This window comes from Rattus norvegicus, chromosome 1, assembly GCF_036323735.1.
Source record: "Rattus norvegicus strain BN/NHsdMcwi chromosome 1, GRCr8, whole genome shotgun sequence".
NCBI classification, from domain to species: domain Eukaryota; kingdom Metazoa; phylum Chordata; class Mammalia; order Rodentia; family Muridae; genus Rattus; species Rattus norvegicus.
The window spans coordinates 134,442,048-134,459,616 of NC_086019.1; the positions used below are offsets into that span (position 1 = coordinate 134,442,048).

The 17,569-nt window shown below is 38.7% G+C and overlaps 2 long non-coding RNA genes across 2 annotated transcripts in view; one reads left to right on the plus strand and one right to left on the minus strand.

The window, feature by feature from the left end:
* LOC120099851 (uncharacterized) overlaps positions 1–10,194 on the plus strand; it is a 69,165-nt gene extending 58,971 nt beyond the window's left edge. The window contains exons 3-5 of the long non-coding RNA XR_010063063.1: positions 395–504; positions 8,113–8,264; positions 9,130–10,194. This is a non-coding gene — a long non-coding RNA (uncharacterized LOC120099851). The remainder of the gene's footprint in view (positions 1–394; positions 505–8,112; positions 8,265–9,129) is intronic.
* The window catches only part of LOC134485136 (uncharacterized), a 64,862-nt gene that overhangs the window by 17,209 nt on the left and 30,084 nt on the right, over positions 1–17,569 (minus strand). The window lies entirely within an intron of this gene.

Sequence of the window (17,569 nt, forward strand, 5' to 3'; positions counted from 1 at the left end):
CTTAAGGCTGGTTCTGTTTCCCTACATCTCTGCCTTGATCAGTCCATTCTTACAAGCTAGCTTTCTGGAAATACACTCTAGCACTTCCAGGTTCTCATCTCCTATCTCCTCAATCTTGCTTTGCAGTCACCATCCATGTGTAAAAACTTCCAAGAGAGACACAATGTACAGTGAACATAAAATATATATGAAATTGTGTTCCACATGTTATGCGCAAATTGAGCAGCTTAATAGTACAGAAATTGTATCTCACTGCTCTCGTGATGAGAAGTCTGAAATAAAGGTCTCCCTGAGTCACAGTCAAGATGCTCACCAAGATTTTTTTTCTGGAGGCGCCGGGCAATGAATTTCATGTTTGTGACTTCTAACTGCTAGATACAACTTATTTTCTCAGACTCCACGAAGAAGCCCTGTAATGAGAACAAATTGATCCATCTCTCCTGTGACTATCTTTCCCTGCAAAGAATCCCTCTGCTCACACGGAGCCCTTTCCAATAATCCAAGGTAATAGTCCACTTTAAGGTCAATCAACCAATAGCATAACTCTGTCTGCCATATAGTTTTTCTTCTGTCATATAGAAATATATTAAATTCTGTTCAGGTTGTGAATATCTCTGTAAATCAAGGGACCACAAGTCTGCTATCTGGATCCAGTCAGTTTGTCAAGAGAAGTAAAGTAGCATGGTGGACCACCTTGAATCATTTCACCCTACAACTACCGGAACCATATCATACAAAAAGGGAATTTTAGAGGCCACAAAAGAGAAGTTTACTGTTTTTAAGAAGGAGGAACCATGAAGAAGAAACACTTGTCCTGTGCAGATTGATAATTTAGTCAAAACACAATTTCAGGCAACACTGAGGAACAAAATTCTCCAAAAGAAAAATCCAAGAGAACATCATAGGTTAAAAATAGATTGCTTTTCTACTTTGGTGATCTTGACCAGTCATATCTTTGAATTTACAATTGGAACTATCATACATGAACTATGCTATATTGCGTGTTTATAGCTATGGCCCCCAATAGCAAGAACGTGTGTTATTGTGAGAGAGGGGCTTGGAGAAAGGAGGTGGAGTGAAATGGATGCCATGTATTGGATGAGTTTTAGTTCTCAAAATGACCAAGGGATATTACATACCTTTGAGGGAGATTCATAGGCTACTGATATGACCATGTGACCATGAGGTGCCCGTTTGTGGAACCATTGGAAGAAAACCACCAAATACCACAACTTCCTGGCTATAGTCATAAAATAAGTTATTTGAAGATTGCAGTAACTGAGCACTTGTGCCATAAACTAATCATTGTATTATGACAGAGACACATTTCAATGGGACAAGTGCAGTGTGCACAAGGCACCAGGAGCACATTAAGAACTTTCTGGATGGCATTTTAAAAGTGTGAGACCCAATTAGAGATGAAGCTGACATTGAGAATGGCAGCATTCTTGATTGAGTGTGGAGATTCAAGATTTATCCTGCCCACCTGACCTATTGTACTTAATCTTTTGATACAGTTTTCAAAATGGTTCCTCATGCATTATTAATTCATTTGTTTCTTATTGAAATCCTTTGAGCTAAGAAGAACAATCGTGACTGTCCCTTGTTGCAGATTTGTCATTCCATAGTGCTTTGCTCATAGGCCTAATGTGACATCTCCATTTTATCCTGATTTTCTTTTTTTTTTATTGTTCTTCCATACCCTTCTATCCTTCATTCCTTCTCATGCCCTGCCCTTCTCATGTCTTCTTACCTGCATCCTTCTTTGATCAAGGTGATCTCTTTATTACATGCTGAGCTCCTGAAAGATAGAAATGTGCATTTCCTGTTTCTCTTTGATTATTGAAAAGCAACAAACATGTGCCTTTAGTTGGACACAGAGGTCCTGCTCATGACTTGAACTTTCTACCTTCACTTAAGTGGAAACTGAATAAAACATGGAACCTAGTGTCCAAGAAAGTTTAAACAAATACAGTCTAAATATACTGTGGAAAACTCATGAGCGATGACCTCAGAATGAATAAAAATAGAGAAAATGAATCAGCGAGGCCAAAATTACAAAACAGTTTGAATGTAAAAACAATATGGATGGAAACGTGCCATCTAACTGCTAGTCTCAGGAAAGGCAAAGAAAATACGGAAATAGCTGGCAAGTCGAAACAAACATTTTCAAAGGATTTCCAAAATAAGACAACAAAATGGCATCAGAGTAAGTAAAACCCATTTTATAAACTTGGTTTTTTTGAAGGCCATTACGGAAATACTGTATACTCCCTGACGCACAACATGGAAGGCCTGGATGAACCATAGCATCAGCTTTCTGTCAAAAACCAGAAAACCCAAGTATAACAGTAATTAGGAAGACAAATAAGGCACTGTCACACAGCTACCACTAAAAGTGACTCCAAGCTTTAGAGGATAAACTCTATAGAATGGTTATTTATGAAATTGCTTTGTAGAATACCTAAAGACATAAAAAGAGCAGGGCACGTTAAACTCATTATATGAGTTTACTGTAAACTTGCCACAAAAATAATATTGTTAAAGCCTCATTCAGCATAGGTAGAGGAGATAGAAGGAGGATGAAGTAGGAAAGAGGGGGGGGGAGAGAGAGAGAGAGAGAGAGAGAGAGAGAGAGAGAGAGAGAGAGAACGAGAACCAGTGAGTGCAGAATAAATCCCCGTAATTTCAAAATAAGAACATATCAAACCAAAGCATTTGTATATATATAAACAGGTTAAAATATGAGCAAACACAGTCCAGGAATAATTCATAGAGATCCTGAACAAATAGAATGTGTTTCTCAAATGTCCCAATGATGTAATACCAAGAGATCTGTTGTTATGATCTACAAACATTATCATTAAAGGGAGACCTCTCTACTAGTAAGAATAATATTTATAATTCTTTGGTTAGCCACATTGTTTAAACTCTTTACCAGTAAGGTCTTTTAATTTTGTAAATTTTCGCAGTAGATTAAATTCCATTCATTCTTGTGCTTTCCCGGTGAAAATTTGAGACAGATGTTAAATGATGCAGCCAAGTGATATATGCAGTGTCCTGACCCCCAAACACGCTCTGCAGCACTGTATCATGGCACCAGAATATAAGTGACAGTTATGCTTTAAATGAAAGGCAGTCAAACAACAAAACATCAGCTAAGACAAAAGGATGTCTCAACCTTAAGCAGTGGGTAGTGCATATGATATATCAAAGTGGAATATTAGAATGATGGCTATCAAAACTCACAAAGTGAGTGGTGAAACTTACAGTTTATCTCTGTGTCAGAGATGCTGATTAATATGATAGCAAGTGAAAACCTAAGAAAGATAAGCACTAAAATTAAAATACAAATGAATCACAATTTAGGAAAACCACGATTGTTTGCCAAATTTTTTAAAGACAGAAAGGAGAATACGAGAGCCCTATGGTTCATAGGGTGATGGAAATACAAGGTCTACACTGCAAAACATCACACTTTCTTAACGCAAATAGGAAATTTGCAAAGCATACTGACAACCAAGAAGGCCATTCAGAATAATAACACAGCGTTTCTCAGAACAGCACCACTTAAAGAGAAAGCTGCCTGTGTGAAGAAAGAAGAAAGTTCATTTTTACCAGACAGTGATAAAGAATACCTAGTAATGTGTCATGTAGAAAGTGTGCCTATAAACTGAATAACTCAATACCACAAAAATGTAAGTCTTTCCAAATATTTATATAAATTGATTGCAAGTTCAACCAACATTGCCAACGGATTATTGAGGGTACAAGGCAAGTTGATTCTAAAGTAAAAACTGCACATAAATATAGTCAACAATTTTAAAAGAAAAAAAATACTTAGTGGAATTTTATTTTACTGTATGGAAGAACATAGTCCATACCTATAAATAAGATTCACTGGTAACTTAGAATTAATAGATATTAAGTTAGAAGATGACAAATACTGAAAAAACACCTATTTGCATATGATAATTTATCCTTGAACGTTAGTGGGAGAAGGAAACACAAGGAAGGCATTTTGAGTTGGTTGTTTAAGTCAAACTTATTATAGAGCATAGACAAACAGGTTAGGTGTAGCAGACAGTAGCCATAAGTAAAAGTCAGGGTGCTTTTTATAGCCTTCAACTGCATATGGCTGGATCATAAAGTTGTACAGAAGGATGGGCGAGGGAAGCCACTGAAGAAAAGAGTGAGGAACAGTCTGGTAGAATCCAGAACATATGAAGAGCTGCTCCAAGTCCCTAACAATATATAATAACCATCTAATAGTTATTACACGAAAATGAAATAATGGATTTCTCGTTTTTGTTAATTATATAATTCCTATGTGCATTCTATTTCGTAACTGGTCAAAACAGTCAGAATAACAAGGTGCTAAATCTCGTTGTACTTTTCTTAATTCCTTTCTCTCACTTTCTCTTGGATTTCATTTGCTCCACACCCATACATTTCCAGGAAATACAGACTCTCTAGAATTTTGTGCCTCCCCCTCTGATTGTCTCAACATAAATTTACATCTACTTTTATACACAAGTTCTGTTTTATGTACAAAATGCAAGTATGGCTTGCTTTAACCTTGCCCTTCACATGTCTTAGACATCTTTTCTAACCTGCATTTGTCAGGGAAGCTTAGAATTCTCTAGTGCAGACATATCAAGGCTTAGGAATCAGTTGCCCGTTGCACAGTCTTAAGACAACTACTGTATTTCACTTATGAAAAAAACTATCTAGAAAACTCCACATACATTTTTGTGGCATTTGCGTCACAGTTGTTGAGGACACCTTTTTTTTTCCAGTTACCTAGTTTACATTTGATAATACCAAACTTTTCAATGGTTACCAACCCCACACTCATCCTTGGCAGTGTCAATCAATATTGTACAAATTATTTCAGTTAGGAAAGCAATAATTGATAATGATTTTCCTAATTGCTTTGTGTGGTATCCAGTGTTTCAGACAGTTATTGTCTGTTTTCCTCTGAAATCTTTGTTAACTTTTTGTCCATTTCTCTATGGGTTACCTTATCAACTTGTAAGAGCCCTTTGCATATCAAAATCTTAGTGCTATGCCCTCAATAACTATAAATATTTTCTCACAGTACATTTTCGAGCACAATGAGGATTTCATCGGAGGATTCAGAAAGCTTATTTCATGCATAAAGTTATATGGCTTCTTAATCCAGTAGTTAATTATGCAGTTTAATTCTAATCAGTTTAGGTTTAAAAAAAAAGTCTTAGCTGAGTAGTGGAAGTTCAGGCTTTTAATCCCAGTGCTCAGTAGACAGAGGCAGACAGGTCTCTGGATTTCAGGCCAGTCTGGTCTACTGAGTAAGCTTTAGGACACCCAGGCCTACAGAGACCGCTCTTGGAAAATACAACAACAGATGAACAAGCAGAAACATATATATATATATATATATATATATATATATATATATGTTTAAATATATAGATAGTCATATCTAAATTGCAGTATAAGAGATAGGCAAAGTGAAATCAGCATGAAGATGGAGATAAAAGAATTTATTATTGATTAAGCATATTACATGATACAAGGACGAAATGACAACGCAGTTGGTCCTACCCAAAATATCACCTATCTTCATTTTTGCTAAAAATTTCTTTCACTAAAATTGTGTGTGTTTAATGTGCATATGTGTGTATGTGTATGTATGTATGAATTATGTATGTATGTATGTATGTATGTATGTATGTATGCATGCATGTATGTATGTGTAAAGGAAGAAAGGGAGCACAGAGCTTGGGGAGGGATAGTGACAGGGGAATTTAAAGTGTGTTATCCAGTGTTAATGATTTCTAGAGAGGACGACTATCCCAGGGCTTGTGCATGTTTCTTAACACTCAAAGGTGACATTTTAAAAGGTGTAAGGACAGTATGAGCCTGTCAAGGACATTAAATAGCTTGGCCATCCCAAGAGTGCTAAAGAAGATGCATTTTACACCAGTGGAAGGGGAAGCCTTTGGTCCTGCTAAGACTGAACCTCCAGTGAACAGTGAATGTGATAGTTGGGGGGAGGGCGGTAATGGGCAGAGGATGGGGAGGGGAACACCATAAAGAAGGGGAGGGGGAGGGGTTAGGGGGATGTTGGCCCAGAAACCGGGAAAGGGAATAACATTCGAAATGTAAATAAGAAATATTCAAGTTAATAAAAAAAAGACTTCCAAAAAAAAAAGATACATCTTCATGTGCTACCCTCCTTTGCTCTTCACATGCCTCTACAGGTAGTGGCTTGTCCTAGAAAACACTACTAGATTCACTGATATCAAATCATGAGCAGCAGTGTATTAGAATGTATTTGAATTTGATTAGCTCTTTATAAAAATCAAAGACACAAATACTCTAGTCTCAATGAATTGCCTGACAGAAACAAGAGGTAAGTTCTTAATTTGGTAAATACAGCTCATATGACACTTTGAAGAATCAAATTTGGAGATGGAACGGATTGCAAAAAGACAGAGTTTGTAAGTTCCACCTGCTAGGTTTCACCTCCCAAACCATCTCCCATCTCCCAATAGCCCTTAACACACAATCCTTCGGGAGACATTTTAGATACAAATTATTGAATAATTTCAGTTTTCCAAGAAGAGTATTCTTCTTGGTTTGGTCTTAAATATCACCGTGAGGCATTCTTAAAGGACTGATCATTGGCTCACAGATCCATTTGGAGATAGTAGAACCACTAAGAGGTCAATGCAAGGGGAGGAGAAACTGGAACATTAAGGTGCATGCCCATGCAGAAGATACGTTATAGAACTGCCAAGCTTGAACGCTTATTCCAAGAAGGATCCTCCCAAACATCTGAAAGTCCAAAGGATGCAATGTATAGTTTTTTTTTTCTAGGTGACTAAAATGAAATGAAGCCATTGGCTATCCTCTGAGGGTAAAAGACCCAGGGACATGTGGAGTGATTAGGAAATTCTTATCCAACAGCATACATTAAAAATGGAGAGGGCTGGAGAGATGGCTCAGTGGTTAAGAGCACTGACTGCTCTTCCAGAGGTCCTGAGTTCAAATCCCAGCAACCACATGGTGGCTCACAACCATCTGTAGTGGGATCTGATGCCCTCTTCTGGTGTGTCTGAAGATAGCTACAAGTATACTTACATAATAAATAAATATTTAAAAAAAATGGAGAAAAAATTAGAAAGAACTGGAGGGATGGATCAGTGGTAGCAAACGTTTTTCTCCTTAGATTCTCATAACTGGACTGAAAATACAAACACAAAAACTCACACATGTACATATGTACATGCACATATGTATATATATGTATATACACATAAATATAAATCATATTATTGTATCTATCCATTTGTGTGTATGCATTTATTAACCAATTCATAGAAGTACTTAAAAGGAAATCTTTAAAAATATAAAAACTCACCCGCAATTAGAGATTAAAGTTAGCCAATTCTTTCTTCCAAAAAATATTAGAGCAAAAATTAATTTAATAAAATGCTACCCAAATCTCCATTATTTTATGATTCGTATGCAAACCTAGTCTCAAAAAGAACAGCTGAGAAGACAAAACTGACTTGACTCCCTCCATTATGATACCTGGCATGCACTACTGTATAGACCCCCAATAGAACTAGTGGATCTGCCTTGACTAGCTGCATGGGCTAGGTAGAGCCATAGTGCTGCCTGACCCTGTACAGGGGAGGAGGGGAAAAGGAATTCATGAGCACAGTGCAAAGTGGAGTCTTGACTCTTAAGTCCAGTTTATTCAGAGGGAGCTCATAGCACAGATTTGCATAATCTGTAAGCTGCCATTGTCAAACAACTAGGTTCCCAGATGTTGCAAGATATTAGTTCATGATAAGAATAAATCTAGTTAAATCGGGCTATACAATATACCCATTTGGGATTTCATCTCGGAGTTACATATAAAATCAACATCACCAAAATGTCAGCTCATAGAAAAGTGGATAACCGTAATAATAAACTCACAATGCCAATGATAAGATCACCAGCAGGAATTAGTGGCATGTGATGTACAAGCCTGCACCTCCAGTACTTGGGATGCAGAAGTGGAAAAATCAGAAGTTTGTGACCAGCCTGGACTACGTGAAACCCTGTTTTAAACAGCAGGTTTAGAGGAGGAGGAATGAGACGGTTCATTGGGTAAAGGCACTTGCCACCAAGCCTGACCATCTACGTGGGATCCCTGAGACCCAAACAACTGTAAGAGAAAACTGATGCTGGAACATTATCCTCTAACCTGCACAGACCATGCCTTGGTATGTATGACCCAGCCACGGCCCTCTACTTTCTCCCACTCCCCTTTATATACACAATAAAATAGATGAATGTAATTTTAAACTAAATATCAACAGCACAAGGCCTGTTAACTATATGTGTGCTTGCTCTTAATCTGATGCTAGATACCTGTCTCACTGCATCTGACAGACACCAGATATTATCTCCTTTTACATAGGAGGTAACTAGCTAACAGAGACAGATTAAGTAGCTTGCTGACAAATGGCCAATGTGGGTGAACCCAAATGTGACTGGCTCCAATCCTCTCTCTCTCTCTCTCTCTCTCTCTCTCTCTCTCTCTCTCTCTCTCTCTCTCTCGTAAACACCAGGCAATTCTCTCTCTCAATTACAACCTCAGGAAGAAGTTCCAAGATTTGCGAAAACCTTTGGCATTTCATATTGAATGATTAAAAAATATGGTTTCTTCAAATAACAGGGCCAGTCCTTAATCAGTATTTGGAGCATGTGATCAAGCCTATGGCCAAGATGGTAATATCTACTTGACAACCCAGAATGAAAGTGATATTCCTTTTAAGATGAAATCTTGTATTTAAAAAAAAAAGAAAGAAAGAAAATGAAAGAAACAAAGGAAAGAAATCCTGCCCAAAATTATGTTTAATTTAAATCTTGAAAAACAGCTTACCCAAAAATGACTTTTGCAAGTCACGGACAGTATTTCAATCTGTTAGTTGTATTGACCTTCACAAGCCTGAAATATATTGCACTCGACTTGGGCAGCTTCTGAGAATGATATTAAAGCTAGTAATATTTTAAGTCTTATTTTATATCCACATCAGCCATGTGCATAGGGTTCCTGGAAACACTGATCCTCTGGCTCATTCTTAGGTCTGTACCAATGGTTCTCGTTAATTGGATGCTACTAAGATTAAGTCAAGGAATCACAGTGAAGATGCTGCGTTTCCTCAAAGGAGATGTGAAGGGTCAGACATAAGACAGTTTCCTTGCTAACTCCACGCTGAGACGCAGCCGGCATTTCGATGCTTTATGTAGATGAGTTTCAGGCCTAACACTCACTTTCATTAGAGTTCATAGGCACAAGTTGAATTAGAAACAACTTGCTTTCATTAAATCTTGCATCATTGAATATAACTCTTCTGTGGTCTATTTATCCTATTTTCAACTTGCAGTCTTTAATAACCCCATAATAGAAATTAAGCCTTAGTGTGTGATAACATTTCCTATCGTGGCTGATGCCAAACACAATTCTTCATCACTCATTCTGCCTGTTCCCCTTCATAGTCAGTCATTCTTTACTAACACTGGGGCTAATCAGTTGATGACATAATAATATGCTACTTCAGATGATATGATATTGAGATAACCTTGGGAAGTACTAAAACATTTGGTATATGAAATTAGCATCTCCTTAAAAATTGGGAAATTATAACTATTAATATTTCAGTATTCTTAACTATATGTCTTTATTTCAAAGTGCTTTGAAATCTCAAATAAAATAATCTATTCTTTGGCTAGCAAAATGGCTCTGTAAATAACTTGCTGCCAAGCTTGATGGTCAGGGTACAGTCCCCAGGAGCCAGGTGGTATGAGAAACCACCAATTCTGACAAGGTGTCCTGTGGCCACACATTCACACACACACACACACACACACACACACACACACACACACACACACACACGGGGGAGTGGAGCGCAAGCATGGGCTGGACCTACCCCCCTTTGCTCATATGTGGCAGATGCGTAGCTTGGTCTCTTCATGCGTGTCACCCATCAACTAGAGTCTGGGCTGTCCCTGACTCTGCTGTCTGCCTGTGGACCCTGTCCCCTAACTGGTCTGCCTTGTTGGGCTTCAGTAGGGGAGGATGCACCTAGCATTGTGGTGACTTGATGTTCTGGAGTAAGGGGTGATACCCAGAGCAGGGTTCTCCCTTCTTAGAGGTGAAAAGGAGGGGAAATGGGGGAAGATATGCCTGAGGGGGTACTGGGAGGAGGGGGAACTAATATTGAGATTTATAAATAAATAAATAAAAATAAATAAAATTTTTTTAAAAAGTATCTTCTGGATGAGGCTTGAATATTTGTGTCAGAAGTTAACTGCCACGAAAAAAATGGCCAAAATAGACTAAAAGAATTGTGTTTGTTTGATATAGTTTAGATTATTTCTAAGAGGTAGGAAAAATAACAAAGAAGACAAAACAGAATAGTATAGAGCAAAACCTTGAAGCTGGCAAATGGCTTAGAGAACTTATCAGTGCTGAGACCTAAGCAGAAGAAATATCTAGAAGAGCTGACAACACCAAGTACCTCAGTTACAAGATAAAAATCTTAATAAGGAAGGAGGGTTTAGATCAGGGCAGGGCATGGTGGTCCATGCCTATAATCCAGCCTATAAAAGTCTAAGGCAGGAGAGAGCCAAGCCCCAGGCCAGCTTAGACTATACAGAAGGTGCAGAAGGAAGAGAAGGGCAAGAAAGATGAGATATGAGGGCTGAAGTTATCTCGAGGTTAGAGCTGCATATTGTGTTTTGAAGCTGTAAGGCATCTGTCCATGACTCTCCAAATTAGAATACAGAGAAATTGGTTTTGGAGGAGTTAAAACAGAAGGCATTAGAGTTATAGCCATAGATGATATTGATATACTATGATACACAAAGGTTGTCTTTCAGTGAGAAGCAAGACACTAGAAGCAAGGCTTGTATCTCTAGAAGATTCTATGTTATAGAGTTTATCATAAATTAGTGTAAATAAATAATACTGAGCTTGTTCACAAAATGGCTGGAGTGGACCTGTAGAGATGAGAAGACTCTTTTTACAGTTCCTGGGCACCCAAATACCTTTTCCATCCTTTTAAAAATATTCTTGAAAGATGAGTTTGTTTTGATTTGTTTGTTAGAATCAAAACAAAGAGTGAGAAACAACCAAACCAAACCAAACCAGCCAACCAAACCAACAAACCTAATCCTGGAAAGAAAGCCTACTGAGAAAAGAAATATTTTTCAATGTTTTATGAACATTGCCATTCACCTCCTCGGGAGAAGAGACAAGACAGCACAGGATGCTATAATGATAAATACGAATAGAAAGAAATAGAGAAGGAGAAAGGAAGGAAGGAGGGAGAAGGGGACGAAGAAGAAAAGGAAGAGAAGGGAGGAAAAGGAAAGGGGAAAGGAGGATAGGGAAAGAGAAGGGGAGGGGAGAGGAGGGAAGGGAAAGGAGGGCAGAACATGCAAAATTATAAATTAGCAAAAAGAAAGAAAGAAAAGCCCATTGGTATGCAGTTGTTGAAATTAATTCAAGAAAATGGACTGAATATAAGGATCTACATTGCTGTATTTAATAAAAGCTTTTTAAATTCTCTCTCTCTCTCTCTCTCTCTCTCTCTCTCTCTCTCTCTCTCTCTCTCTCCATCTCTCTCTTCAGTTTCCTTTACTAGAAAGCTCAACATTCAACAGAAGGCATATTAGAGAAAGAACAGGTAATTGAAGCAGTACCAAATCCAGAAGCCTACATGTAAATTTAGATTATCCTCCAGCAAAAATGAGAAAAGTCTACAAAATACAGAAGAGGTTGTACCCTGGAGTTTGACTGCAGGGACTCCCAGTTAATTTCTTTACAATACAGGAACACTGTGACACCACAAACTTTTTGAACATTTTCAGAATGAGCCAGTCAAAGAGGGGACCCTGAGAAAGGGCAGACTTATCTGAGAAAGACAAGAGTTGTTAAGGGAGAGCCCAGAATGTCGCTCTGCCCTGGAGTCAAGGGTAATTAATGCAGTGGAGGAAGATAAAAAGACTCTGGGAAGATGTTCCTCCAAATTCTTAATTCGATAACCAAGGGCTAGCAATGGCTCAGCAGTTAAGATTTTGCACTGCTCTTCCAGAGACCTTTAATATGGTTTCTAGCCCCCATATCAAACATCTCACAAACACCTACATCTCTAGTTTCAGGGGATCTGATACTTCAACTTCTGTAGGGCCCTGCCCTCATTTGATGCTATTTCCACACACAAACTCAGGCTTGTAATTGGAGATAAATCTTTAAAACTATTCACGTACCAGCAAAGACCATACAAGTCTAGGTTCCAAGATTAGAGGGAAGTTTGGTAACTAGAGAGGTAAGTGTGAAAGAAGAAAATATGTCAACACAGTTACCAACGCCTGAGCACCAGAAAACACCAAAGCAATAACAAGTTTGTCCCCTAAACCAGATCTCAGCAGGATTTATTTGTAATGATACAAACTACTCGTTAACTTAGCACGAATGACAACAGAATCTTCTTGAGAAACTAAGAGATTGGAGAAAGTGAGGAACAGGATTAGTGAAAAGAGTCAAACACCCATTTCCTCTAGGAGAAAGTCAATAAATTAACTTGTAACACTAAATAATACTGAGGAGGAAGAGAATGGAAGGTAGTTTGTTTAAAAGGCTGGGCAACTTGAAAAGCCACAAGGGAAATTCAAGAAGGAGTTACACTTAGAGGGGAAAACCAAGAGAGGACTAACCAGGGACGGAATACCTTCTTATCTTGGAAGTAACTCCTGAAACCAGAGGTGGTGTAATCATACCATATATGAGATGAGATTATGTAAATGAATTTATTTAGTAGGCTAAAGTTGACAATCTTATTAATCTGCAGCGTCAGCAAAGTTCGAGTCACTCAGAATTTTTAATAAGTTCTGCCCTCATTCTATCAAGAATTAAACACATATGTTTTTTGTTTTTGTTGTTGTTGTCGTTGCAATCAATTAAGATAACTCCCCCTCTCAATTATCAAAAACCATACATTGAATATTGTATACAGTCTTAGCGATCTGGGCACCTTAGCAGTTCCGTAGGAGAGAAAGTGGGGTATAACCAAGGATCCAGGGTCACCAAAACAGAATCTTCCCTCTGCAATAGCACCATCATTTTGTGAATGAAATTCATAACTGGGAATATTTCGACACAAATCTGTTTTCATTTAAATCAATGTTAGAATGCTCGATTCTGTTACATTTCTGTCTAATTCTATAAAACGATAAATATTCAAGAGCATCCATTTATAAACTAAATTCAAGAGGCTGGGCATTCATTGACTGCTCTTTGAGGAAGGATTTCTGAGATGACGGATGTAGTCAATTTGTCTGTCTCTGACACCTGCTCATGAATGAAGTCTTAAGATGCTTAGGAATCTTTGAAAATGACATTTATATTTTAATTCACTATATTTTCATAATTTTTAGCTAAGTAGTATGTTCGAGTTTCAAATCACAGGCTTGGTGACATTTATTAAGCGTGCAGTACCTCTTTGATTCAGGTATAGGTAGGCAGACAGTAAGGGGGCTGGGAAGGAATACAAAGTGGGCAGGCCTATATTCTGAGAAGAGTGTTTCATGAATATTCTCAAGATACCTTATTTGTTATTTTAAATTCATTTCCCTCCGAATTCGTGGTCACCAAACACTGTATTTGTGTTCTCAGACCTCTGTGGATCATTTATTTTCTAATGACAATACTCACAGTCATGTGTCCGACCATGAAAATGGACTCAGACCATCTTATGTTCGTTAAGAATATGTACTAGGATAGCCAACTGGAGAGGCTAGAAGATTCTTCTTTATTTCTCCATCAATGCAGAGAATGAACCATATAGTCAAGTGTGTCAAATTCCAAATTAGCTTGGATTCAACATGAAATTTAACAGTTGATGGACTAGCATCTTCGTCTTTACAAACCTTTTATCGTGAACTGCGTGGTCTGTGTGCTCTAGGGCTCAGCAAAGCAGATTGCCGCTTTTAAACCAAATTCTTCTGAAGATCCCTTTCGAGAATAAATGAAGGGATATAAACAAAAGACTTTCTCTGTCCAGTCACTGTAAGGAGAGGCTCTGTTAAAATAAAGATTATTTTGAGGTTTCAGCTTCCTGGAAACTATTATTTTGAAGCAAATATAATATTTAGGATTTAGATACTAGAGACTCTTGTTGGGGTACAGTGTTGCAAATGTGTGAATATCTCTGCAATTCAAAGGGTTGAAGAGAAACTTCCCCTGCAAAGCGGGTGGTTCAAGCCACTGCACACTTACCTAAGTGAGGCCTTCCCTGATAATCTGAACGGAGACTGGTTCTGCTCCCTGTCCAACACTTCACATTTTAATTAGGAGATTTTACTATTGTTCGAAAACTTATTAGACCCAGCCAATGTCCAGTCATCTCACACAAGCGTTCCCACGCAATGCAAAGTAATAATCTTTAAAATAAAAAGTGGTGTTTTGTCTTGGCTTGCGCAAAGGAATGTGGTCTGGAGTTCAACGCATATACATTGTGCATTTTATTTTGGGAGGGAAATATGCCCATATCCTTGACATTCAATAATTACTGGATTAAATAATTAAATTAGTTTTGAAAATGCACAGTTAGCTTTTTTTTTTTTAGTGCATTATTTGTAAGAGTTGTTTTGGCTTTTTTTTTTTTTCCAGTCAAAGCCATTTTGTTAAAAATTGCTTTCTGAGCAGACTTTAGAATATTAGCCAAAATCTAGTTCTGGCCTTGCAATTTGAATATTAGCAGTGAGTTTTACAGCTGTTCCGTTTAGAGACAGGCGTTACAACTCCCACATTTCAGCAGTCATTTCTTCCCTCCTCGGCTGGCCCTGGCCCTTAGCAAGTTTGCGTGGTGACACTGTGAATGTGCTCCGCGCAGAGTTATATGGCATCATTTGGAGAAACATTGCGTTAATAACCAGAGTTCAAGGGCAAAGGATATAAACGGAGCAAATTACAAGTCCGACCAGATATATAGCTTTTGCTAAAAGGGACATGGGCTGCTACTTTATTTACTGGGCACCGGTGTGCTTGTGGAAGGTGCCGGAACACAGGAAGACATTTTTAAATGACCAGCTTCATAGCTTAAGAAAACAACACGCATTTTCAGAGTAGAGGGCGAGCCGGTGCGAGCATGAACGATTCTGGCTTTCCTAATAAGAGCGTACGATCTGTGTAACGCACCTTAAGTTTCTGGGGGTAATTTCACAGATGAGAATATCATTTTATGGGCCACCCTGGAGAGAAAGCAAAGGCTTGCTGGAAATCTAAGTTCAGTAGATAATTCCTGCCTGCAACTCAGCCCAGTTTTGTTGTGATTTCCTGCGTCGCTGATTGTGACCACTTTAACTATAGCTTCCACTTTAGTTCAAAATTAACAGCTTGAAAGAATGATTTGTGAAAGTGCTGTGTTCTACTTTATCTGTAAATGTCAGAGCCACCTTTGGGACTAAATGAGAACGGAACCAGAAATTAAGCAGAAAGAAATATCAAATAAGAAGAACAATTGGGTGTAAGCACATTCATTAAAAAGCAGAGAAATTGAATATTATATAATATTTTCCATCGGCTATGTTACTAGATATTGTTACTAAGAGCCTCTGTAACACTAAGCATGAATATGCACTTTGTCAATTTTGCCTCAATAAAGCAAAAAAGTAGCATATAATAATTTTCTTTCCCTGGAGTAGGATGTGTGTGTGTGTGTGTGTGTGTGTGTGTCTGTGTCTCTGTGTGTGTGTGTGTGTGTGTGTGTGTGTGTGTGTAAAATCAGAACACATGGCTCATTCATTAAATCCATAATTTAAGACATTTTTTTTAAATGTTCCTTACTGGATTGTTCACTGACATCTAAAAGGAGCCAGAGACTCAGAGACCGGGTAGGAAAACAGCTGAGCAAGTTATATATACAAGCTATGAAAGACGATGCAGCTACCGAAATCCATTGATGCAGTACTTTGTAATAACATTAAGATAATGTGCTATGAAAAGCCCCAATGTTCAGTTGTTTTATTTAATACATATAGAAGCATGATTTGATTGCGTTTACATTTCTCTGGGTTCTGTATGAACCCAATTGGGTAGAATGAATAGGTGTCTTTAACTTTTTCTGCTTCCTAGAAAAACGTATTAAAATGTGATATTTTTTTTAAAAAAATGATTTTAAAAAATGCATGCATTGACACTTCAGCCTCTCGGTTTAGACTCATTATTTAACATGCACCTTGGCAGTAAGTTTCAAACCCAGCTCTCACTTCCCTAGTGGGGGCAGTGTTGAGGACAGAAGGAAAAGGGTTATTTTAAGGTACCCTCAGAAAAACCACAATCTCTCTACATGGTGGGGGGGGGATCTAGTTCTTCCTGAACTCTCAGAGGTGAAAGAACCATCTTACTACTGGGCTCGCTTTTCCTTGACATGAAATGTATTCCTTTTAGCAGCCTGGCTGCCTGGGAGAAATATTTGCCTTGAATGGGCCTGTCCTTCAGTTGCCAAACAAGAGACCAGGTGATACAATGACTTGCTAGCAGGCCCATTTCAGTGGCTGATACCGACATGTATTCTGTTATCCATCTATCTGTCTCAACCCCTAATGACTTTGAAAGGACTCTTTACTCTGAATGGGCTAAAACCATGGGCTTCCTGCTTTTAACCAGGACGATCAAAACATGCTCAAATGGCTTGTGACTTTTAAGCACGTAAATGATGAAAATGTTATACTTCCTAACACACAGAATATTTATTCTTTGTCCACCTCTGCCTCTGTGAAGTCTTAGTGGCTTTGAATAGCAAGTGATCTTACGGCTGTCACCTTGCATAGAATATTGGAAACGTCCTCCTACTTTCTCGACTTTAAGCAGTTTTCTGTGGTTTTAACATTGCCCGAGTATGAGGCTGAAGAACAAGTGTCTATGTCTGATACCACGGTGTGTCTCATATTCGGACCAGGAATCATTATCACTAAGACCTAGTAAGAGTTTTGAAGTGTCTGCAGTTTGAGTACAGCGGCTGCTTTTGCTGGCGAGCTGATTTGTCAAGCAGCCCGAAATCCCGAAATGGTGCAGGGCTCTGCTGCCTCTGCTTTCTGATCCGGGAGGTTTTCCTTTCTCCCACCAAGATATAATAGAAACTAACCTTCAAAATCTAAACATCCCAGGGCCCAGTCCTTTTGTGCAGGCTTCTCTCCCTCCCTGCTCCGGCGCCTCACTGTGCTGTGAGTGTGATCCTATTTACATGCTCAGGTTCCCCGCTGGTGGGACCCGGGCGGGCAGACAGACCATCCATCATCCATCCTCCTCCCCGCTGAGCACTGCATCCATCGCAGATCCCATGGCCGGTGGGGCAGCACCTGCGAGACAGCCTGCAGCTTCCCTCTGCTCTCCTTGCCATGCCTCACAGGCTGGTGGTGCCCTTGTGAGCCACTGCGTTCTCCAAGGCCAAAACCAGAAAGGTAGGCTCCAGTGATCAGCTTGCATTTGTGCTGAATCCCAAGGTGTAGACGGTGA